This window comes from Mesoplodon densirostris, chromosome 18 (genome assembly GCF_025265405.1).
Source record: "Mesoplodon densirostris isolate mMesDen1 chromosome 18, mMesDen1 primary haplotype, whole genome shotgun sequence".
Lineage (NCBI taxonomy): Eukaryota > Metazoa > Chordata > Mammalia > Artiodactyla > Ziphiidae > Mesoplodon > Mesoplodon densirostris.
This window is the reverse complement of record NC_082678.1, coordinates 6178014-6188308: the sequence shown is the minus strand read 5'-3', so window position 1 is coordinate 6188308 and position 10295 is coordinate 6178014.

Sequence of the window (10295 nt, the reverse complement as noted above, 5' to 3'; positions counted from 1 at the left end):
GGAGAGGGGGCAGTGTATTTCTCTAGGCTTTACTGAAGTTCTTCTGAAATTTTTTTTTTTTTTTTTTTGCGGTACGCAGGCCTCTCACTGTTGTGGCCTCTCCCGTTGCGGAGCACAGGCTCCGGATGCGCAGGCTCAGCGGCCATGGCTCACGGGCCCAGCCGCTCCACGGCATGTGGGATCCTCCCGGACCGGGGCACGAGCCCGTGTCCCCTGCATCGGCAGGCGGACTCTCAACCACTGCGCCACCAGGGAAGCCCCTCTCCTGAATTTATAAACCCATCTCATTCTACACGATCCCTGGCAGAGGGTAGAGGACATTTGTGTTCACCAGCCAAAGTGGTGCCACGTGGCAAGGGCAAAAATCCCTGCTCATAATTTGCTCACCCAGCCAGCTTTGAAAGGATGCAATTAAAAAAATACATATAACCTATTTATTGAGATATATTTCACATATCACACCATTCACTCTTTTAAAGTATACAATCCAGGGGCCTTCAGGATATTCACAAAGTTACCCAGATATTACCATTATTTAATACCATTTTCATCACCCCAAGAGGGAAACCCTGTTCCCCTTTGCTGTCCCTCCTCATTCCTCCTTTCCCCTGGCAACCACTCATCAACTTTCTGTCTCTGGACATGTCTGGACATTTCATGTAAATGGAATCATACAAAACATGGCCCTTTGTGTCTGGCTTCTTTCACTTAGCATTGTTTTCAAGATTTACTCATGTTACAGCATGTATCAGTACTTTGTTCCTTTTTTTGCCAAATTATATCACATTGCATGGATATACTACATTTTATTTATTCATTCATCAATTAACATGATCAGATGGACATTTGGGTTGTTTCTACTTTTTGGCTATTATGAACAATGCTTGCTAGGAACATTTATGTACAAAGTATTATGTGAACATATGTCTTCAGGTCTCCTGGGTATATACCTAGGAGTGGAAGGGCTGGATCACAGAGTAAGTCTATGATCAACTTTTTGAGAAACTGACAGACTGTTTTCTTCAGAGGCTGCACCATTTTACACTCCCACCAACAATGTATGAGGGTTCCCATTTCTCCACATCCTCCACCAAAAATGGTTATTTTTGGTCTTTTTGACTATAGCCATCCTACTGAGTGTGAAGTGTCATCTCACTGGGGTTTTTTTTGTTTGTTTTTTTTTTGCGGTACGCGGGCCTCTCACTGTTGTGGCCTCTCCCGTTGCGGAGCACAGGCTCTGGACACGCAGGCTCAGCAGCCATGGCTCACGGGCCTAGCTGCTCCGTGGCATGTGGGATCTTCCCGGACTGGGACACGAATCCGTGTCCCCTGCATCGGCAGGCGGACTCTCAACCACTGCGCCACCAGGGAAGCCCTGTGATAATTCTTGACAATTTTTAATTTGGGGGTAATTTGAGTTATTTCAAATGCAGTATATAGAGGGAGGCTTTATTAAAGTGGGTTTCCTAATAGTGCTTCTCAATGTTTAATGTGCATGAGACCCACTGGGGGTCTTTTTAGGATGTAGATTCTGATTCATTTGGTCCCATAGGGGACCTGAGATTTTGTGTTTCTAAAAAGCTTCCATGTTAGCCTGATGCTGTTGGTCTGCAAATCACACTTGGAGTAGCAAGTTTTTATCAAATGTGATTTCAAATGTGCACAATTGAAATCCACAATAAGAAAGCCCCAGTTAATAAAAGGTTTGTGATAACCACCCCCAAAAGATGGGAGCATACAGATTACTCTAAGAAGTGAGAACCCTTCCCTCCTCATCGATTATTTGAAATTTAAAGCTACTCTCCTGAGGGACTTCCCTGGTGGTCCAATGGTTAAGACTCCTTGCTTCTAATGCAGGGGGTGCGGGTTCCATCCCTGGTCAGGGAACTAAGATCCCACATGCTGTGCAGCATGGCCAAAAAAAAAAAAAAAAAAAAAAAAAAAAACCCAAAAAACCCCCACTCTCTTGAAGAACCTGCAAAAAGGAAACGAATACCACAAGGTACTTAGAAAATTACAGCCGTGAGAATTCTAAGAGATGGGGCCAAATCTGATTTAGAACATTAAAGCATTTGTCATCAAGCAAAGGAATTAATACAAATGTGTGACTCTTTAAACTCAAGAAGTTAGAAAAAGAACCACAAAATCAACCAATGAATGTAAGGGGGAAAGAAAAATGATAAAAGTGGAAATGAATGATTGAGAAAAACAGAAAAAAATGATAGGGTTGATAAGACTAAGAATGGATTGGGGAGGCAATCAATAAAACAGAGAAACATCTAGCAAATCTAATTATTCAAAAACCAGATATCACATGTGGTTAGACATGTGAAAGAGGATTTAGTTTAAAAAAAATAGAGATTTTTAAAATGATAAGAAATACTGTACATACTTCTATGCTAATAAAAATGATAATCTCAATTAAGGGGACAATTTTCTGGAAAAACACACATTTCCAAAATCAAGAAGAAAACTCAAAGAGTCCAAAATTATGGAAGAAATTGAAGGAGTTGTCAAAGAATTACCTCTAATAAAGATGACAGGCCAAGAGGATTTAATGATGAAATATCATTCTGCCATTAATAATGGTGTTTTTGAAAAACAGTTAAGGACACAGGGAAATTTTCACATAGTGGATTACATAGATTTCTGTTTTCTTTTTTCCTACTTTTTGCTGTTTCCCAATTTTTCAGTGAGTGCATATCGTTTTCATAGTTAAATAAAAAATATATTTTTAAGGAAGAGTAGTGTGTATCCAATGCACTCACCTCTTCACCACCACCCCCCCCCACTGCTTGAAAAGGGGCTTCTGACCCTTATCAAGGTCACCAACTCATTGGCCTTGGGTGTCTCCTAGCTGCCTACAATTGTTTCCTGCAGCATTTGACATTATAGTCCAGCCCTCTGGGCTTCTTTAAGGTCTCCTGCTAGGTACCATTCAACCTCTCTACCTGCTTGAACCTTCCATTCCTTCCAAATATAGGAGTTCCACAGGGATCGTCTGGATCCTTCTTCTCTCTCCCTTGATGGTCTCACCCTGTCATGACTTCAGCGTTCATGATCTTAAAGCTCTGTTTCCAGACACACCTTCTCTTCCATGTCCAGACCCCATTGCCAACTCTTGGCTGTGTTCATTCATTCATTTGCTCATTCATTCACATTTACGGAGTACTTACTTGGTGCAGGCGCTGTACCATGTGGGGGTTCAGCAACGAACAAGTCAAACCACACCTTTTTCTCACGGAGTTTCTATTCTAGTTGGGGAGTCAGATGCTAAGCCAACCACTGTACAAATAGCTAAATTATTTCCACTGTGTTTAGGCAAGGGGTCACATTCCATGTGTGACAGGGAGAGGCACTCTTTTTCTGCTCTCTTTTTCTCCATAGCACTTATCACCATCTGGACGAGGATCTAATTCATTTGTTTGATTTTGTTCGTCTTCCCCCACTGGAATGTAAACTCCACGTGGGCAGGGATCTTTGTTTAGTGCTATATCCCCAGTGCCTCAAAGACTATCTGGCACATACTAGGTGCTGAATAAATGTTTATTGAATGAATGAATGGCTCATGCTACGAGAAGTTTAAAATGAGCAAGGTTAGCCTATCTGGTAGAGCAGGAGGCAAAGGATGGGAGAAATCAGTGGGTCTCAAAAGGGAGGTATGATTTTGCCCCCAGGGGCATTTGGCAATGTCTAGAGACAGTTCTGGTTGTCTGGGGAGGTGGGGTAGGGGAAGGAGTGCTATTGGCATCTAATTCGTAGAAGTCAGAGGTCAGAGATACTGCTAAACGTTCTATGATACACGGGACAGACCACCTCCTCTCCCTCCCCCCAATAACTACCTGGCCCCAAATATCAATAGTGCTGAGGCTGAGAAACCCTGGGTTACATGAGCTCACTGGGCGCTGTCATAAACCTGGGAAAGCTTTTCAGAGTCACCCATGCCATGTCTTCTGTCCTGCCTCCAGCAGCAAAGCATCTGAGATCTCTCTCAGTGAGTCTCAATTTTTTGTATCAATGATCCTTTTTACTCTCATACGAAAAATCTAGAGGGACTTTCCTGGTGGTCCAGTGGTAAAGAATCTGCCTTACAATGCAGGGGATGTGCGTTTGATCCCTGGTCAGGGAACTAAGATCCCACATGCTGCAGGGCAACTAAGCCCACGTGCCACAACTACTGAGCTCCCACACCTCAACTAGATAGAGAAAACCCGGAGGTCACAACTAGAGAGAAGCCCTCGCGCCACAATAAAAGATCCCACATGCCTCGACTAAGACCCAATGCAGCCAAAAATAAATAAAATAAACAAATAAATAATAAATAAATTAAAAAAAAAAGAATCTAGAGAGGAACTCCCTGGCGGTCCAGTGGTTAGGACTCCCCACTTTCACTGCTGAGTGTGTGGGGAACTAAGATTCCATAAGCCACCACAAGCCACCACAAGCCACCACAAGAATCTAGAGAACCAGCTTGGGAATTTTAGATCATTTTCATCATATGCTAGGTATACGCCAGGCATTTTAAGTAAAAGATAATTTATTTGAGGTTGGTAATGATAGGTTCTTCTTTAAAACTTAATTTAAAGTATAATCTGGGGCTTCCCTGGTGGCACAGTGGTTGAGAGTCCTCCTGCCGATGCAGGGGACACAGGTTCGTGCCCCGGTCCGGGAAGATCCCACATGCCGCAGAGCGGCTGGGCCTGTGGGCCATGGCCGCTGAGCCTGTGCGTCCGGAGCCTGTGCTCCGCAACGGGAGAGGCCACAACAGTGAGAGGCCCGCGTACCGCAAAAAAAAAAAAAAAAAAAAAATCTGTAACTCACAGACATAGAGAACAGATCTGTGGTTGCCAAGGGGGATGGAGGATGGGGGAGGGATGGAGTGGGAGTTGGGGGTTAGCAGATGCAAAGTATTACATATAGAATAGATAAACAGCAAGGTCCTACTGTATAGCACAGGGAACTATATTCAATATCCTGTGATAAAACATAATGGAAAAGAATATAAAGAAGAATGTATTTATATATGTAAAACTGAATCACTTTGCTGTACAGCAGAAATTTACACAACGATGAAAATCAACTATACTTCAATAAAAAAATAAAAATAAAATAAAATATCTGTAATAATCATACCATTTAAAGATAAAATTTGACTTTCCCATTAAAAAGTGACAAAACATTGTTTATATTTAATTAGAAGAAAAAGCACGATTTTAGACAAGTTAAAAAGTGATATTGCATCATGCTTGGTTATGAGAACAAATATATGTTAAAATGCAGATTTAAATTTCATTATGTATTTTTTTAAAGCTGTAGTCCATACGGATCACCTTATATTTTTAAATAAACTTTGTATTATTTTTCCTGGAGGGTGATATAAGAGAGTTTCAGGCTACTTACGCAAGCACATTACAGATAGCACATGAGAGATGGGCGCTGTCTTTGGTCCCAGTAAGTGAAAAGCCACATTTGATATAGCCATCACTGTATTTTCTCCTCCAACATTGTTTTTGACATCCTTAATCAGACGAACAGGACCTGCAGATCTGGTAGGGTTCGGTAGTGGTCAATGGAGAGATCACTTATGGGCCACTCCAGGGGTTCTGGCCTGAGGTCTGTGGGCTGAGCTCAGGCTTGGTACCAGTAAAGAGTGCCCCAGCTGACTGCTGTGACAGCCAGGTTTCTGCACCTCTCAGCCGGAGCCATGTTATTTATTTATTTTTTGCGTTTCAATAGAACCAGCTTTATTATTATTATTTTTAAACAAAAGAAATGGTCTAAAAGCAAATAGAGATATGTACCAAGGGATGGATATGACCTGGTACTTACAAAGGAGCTGCTGTGTCATAAACGAAAACAGCATGTTAGGAGAAAAATAATTTTCAGGTGCTGTCTGCTTGAATAATCTGGAGATGCGTGGTACTAATCAGTGTACCATGGTACTAATCAGTTCATATTTAGCTCATAACTGTTGCTTTCCATTCTTCAACGGTCTGTTTTTGTGCATTTCAATGCCTATCTGAAATTGTAATGGAAAATGCATTTATAAAAAATTTAAACTCATAACGTTACCGTCTTTCTTTAACCAGCTTGCAGATCACTCTATGAGGTCTGCTAGTTTTATGGTCCAAGCTGGTGCTTCTCAAACTTTGTTAATGAAGATTGTCAAAGTGAAGACTGAGGGACTTTCCTGGTGGCGAGTGGTTAAGAATCCGCCTGCCAATGCAGGCGACACGGGTTCGATCCCTGGTCCAGCAAGATCCCACATGTCCTTGAACAACTAAGCCCATGCGCCACAACTACTGAGCCTGCGCTCTAGAGCCCACGAGCCACAACTACTGAGCCCACACGTTGCAACTACTGAAGCCTGCACGCCTAGAGCCAGGGCTCTGCAACAAAAGAAGCCACTGCACTGAGAAGCCCGTGCACCAAAATGAAGAGTAGCCCCAACTAGAGAAAGCCCGCGCACAGCAACGAAAACCCAGCGCAGCCAAAAAAAAAAAAAAAAAAAAAGATTGATTTAGTAAGTCTACTGTGGGGCTTGAAATTCTGCACATCTAACAAGCTCCCAGGTGCTGCTGAGCAGCAGGTCTTTAGCTTTGTTTCCATTATGGGACAATGGAACCTAAGTAAGTCACAATCTCCCTGCACCTGATTTGGTCCTGTTTGTTTTCTACTGTTTCATAGAAATGGAGTGAGAATCGATGACTTGACACACGCACAGAATGACTGTCACGTTTATGCTCCCACATTAACATTTTCCAACCTCTGCGTTCCCTATGCTTCCTGTTTTCAACCAGTTGTCCATTCTGGGTATAAATTAACCATAAAGGTCCAAGATTAAAGACAATTTGAACCTCGCAACGATCTGAATGGCTGTGGCTGGATGAAGGCTGGTGATAGTGGCTGTGCAGCGAATGAGTCGTGTGTGGGCTTCCGAGCGCCTTAGAGTCTGGCCGCTGTGTGCGCCTTCTGCTCAACACACGCTCTGTTTCAGAGTTATTTTTAAATATTTTAAATAGTTATTAATTTTAAAAATCGATATTGAAATAGGCACTTTTACTGCTTGTAGTGATGTGCCTGGAAAACCTTTGATAATCCCTGGGGCTTTGCAAGTCTTGGGAGGAAATCATGGGCCAGAGATTCTTAACTGTTTTGGGTAGTGGCTTCCTTTAAGAATCTGATTAAAGCTATGGAAGGTCTTGAAGAAAATGCACACACGTACGTTATACATGAACTCTCACAAAGTCTCAGGGGTTGGTTTCTCAGATGCTGGTAACCCTTGGTCACCCCTTTTTCTACCATCTTAAATAAATAAAATACTCATTTTTAAAAGTTTTTTTGATGTGGACCATTTTTAAAGTCTTTACTGAACTTGTTACAATATTGCTTCTGTTTTGTGTTTTGTTTTTTTGGCTGCAAGGAATGTGGGACCTTAGGTCCCTGCCCAGGGATTGACCCCGCACCCCCTGCCTTGGGAGGCAAAGTCTTAACCACTGGACCACCAGGGAAGTCCCTTAGATAAAATACTCTTCATTACTTGCCCTGAAGTTTAGCTCTGCTGATGCTTCTCTCCTGCTCAAGTTTCTTCAATATCTCCCCATTAGCCACAGCAGTGTTTTCCCACATGGGGTTTGTGGCCCTCCCATAGGAACTGGCTGATGCTGGTTAAAGGGCAGGTTCCTGGGCCCCATTTCAGAGCTTCTGGATCAGAATCTCTGGCCCTAAAGGCAGGGCCATTTCCTGGAGTTTGTAGGCCTCTGTAATATCCTCCGAGGCTACGTCACACCTCATACCAAATGAATAAAATGTACTCACAGGCCATATAGACATACATTCTCTGTAACTTTTTTTTTTTTTTGAGGAGGGAGGAAGAAATTCTGTAACATTTTTGAAAACATATTGATAAATTTTACAAATCTGAGTTTTGTTAAAAATAATATTATTCTTTCTCTAGAACCTTTATTATGTTTACATATAGTTATATAAGAATTATATTGCAGCTATTGACAATGTTAGCTTTTGTAGTCTTAAACAATTATGCTGATTTTGCAGTTTTTGAGTCAGATTTTGGAAATGATGCATTTTTCTTCAGTCCTTAGACATTTCTGTAGGTCCTTGAAAAGTAGCTGGGACCCGGGCACTGGTTAGCTAATACCCAGTACAGCTAAATTGTCCTGGGAGGGGCCTAGAATCTGAATTTTCAACAGGTTCCCCCAAGAACAGTGCATTTTATGAATATTTTAATTGGAGTTGAGTGCAAGAGAAGAAATCACTAAAGCCTCAGATTATAGGCTAATTTTGAAATAATGTCTTCCTAAAAGTTAAAAATTAGTCAAGGAGCTCTTAATTTCAAAGTAATTGTGACAGTAGTTTTTTGTTTTGTTTTGTTTTTTAATTCTTTTTTAAAAATTTTATTGGAGTACAGTTGATTTACAATGTTGTGTTATTCAGGTGTACAGCATAGGGATTCAGTTGTACATATACATATATTCAATCTTTTTTAGATTCTGTTCCCATATAGATTTTATTTTTTATTTTTTAAAAAATATTTATTTTGGCTGCTCCGGGTGTTAGTTGCGGCATGTGGACTTCTTAGCTGCGGCATGTGGACTCCTAGTTGTGGCATGTGAACTCTTAGTTGTGGCATGCATGTGGGATCTAGTTCCCTGACCAGGGATCGAATCCAGGCCCTCTGCACTGGGAGCGCAGAGTCTTACCCACCAGACCACCAGGGAAGTCCCTCCCATATAGATTTTAAAATTTAATTCTTCTAAAAAAAACTTTATTGGAGTATAGTTGATTTACAATGTTGTGTTAAGTTTCAGGTGTACAGCAAAGTGATTCAGTTATACATATACATATATTCATTCTTTTTCAGATTAATAGTAAAGTGTTTTGACACTGATGCCACAAGGGGGTATCACCCAGGCTGGTAAACAAGGAAGGGAGTCAACTCTAGAGCCTCCTGGTACAATGTTTGTTCACGAATATACTGGGTTTCTTTGACCTCTTTATAGATTAAAAATCGAATAGGTTTTAAAGTAGTTTTAGCTCACCAGTCTGCATTTTGCCTTCATTTTGTCTTTGGCCCTGCTTGTCCCTGTTGCCGAGGGTGAGCATTGGGCTGGGCAGGGAGACTGAAGGAAGAGAGGGGAAGGATGAGGCAGAGAGAAAAAACTGGGGGAGGGAGAAAGGAACTAAGGAGCAGAGAGGTGGGAGATTTTTTTTTTTTGGCCGTAAATTTTATTAATCATCTTCCTAATCAGTCTTTATTTTTTTGGCCGAGCTGCATGGCATGCAGGATCTTAGTTCCCCAACCAGGGATCGAATCTGTGCCCCCTGCAGTGGGAACGCGGACCCTTAACCACTGGACCACCAGGGAAATCCCTGGGAGACATTCTTTCCTGTGATTTTTTTTTTTTTTTTTTTTCTTTTTGCGGTATGTGGGCCTCTCACTGTTGTGGCCTCTCCCGTTGCGGAGCACAGGCTCCGGATGCGCAGGCCCAGCGGCCATGGCTCACGGGCCCAGCCGCTCCATGTTGGATCTTCCCAGACCGGGGCACAAACCCGTGTCCCCTGCATCGGCAGGCGGACTCTTAACCACTGCGCCACCAGGGAGGCCCTCCTGTGATTTTTTTTTGCATATTAACATCAAAACGTCTGAGCCTGTGGCTCAGCCCACTCTGACCTCACACCAATCTTCCCCCCAGCCGTTATTCTCCTCCACCCCCTCCTCCCCACCTACTTGCTGGTTAAGTTATATTCCCTCTCTGCATCTGTTTACCATGGGACTGAGTCCGTACTGTGAAATGAGTCGTTTAGCACCGGCCTGGCATATAGTGAGAGGCAGTACTGAATTATTTCTGCTCTATGCAGAGCCTTTGTTCCAGCTATGGGTTCCGCACACACTATAGGTGCTTCCACCCCTGGGTCTTGACTTCTTCTCTTTGCCTGGAATGTCCTGCTTCTGATGGCACCTCCTTTATGAAGCCTTCCCGGGTCCTATGGGAGGTCCTATGGAGGTGGGGAAGATTTCCCAATCCTCAGAGATCCTGCAGCTCTTTGGTAAAGCCACTGGTGGCCTTGACCCCTCTCTGCCTTGTGTCACAGCTGTGTGCCAGTCTCACACCCCTATCTGGGGTCAGCATCCCAAGCACAGGGTGTCTGACTAGCCTTTTTGAGGCCCACGATTCCTTGCATGCTTCACTGCATATACCAAGCATGCAACCTCTGTAAAATAAACTATTTAGGTCACCTGGTGGGAAGAGCAATGGAGAGCCTTGGGTTCTAGA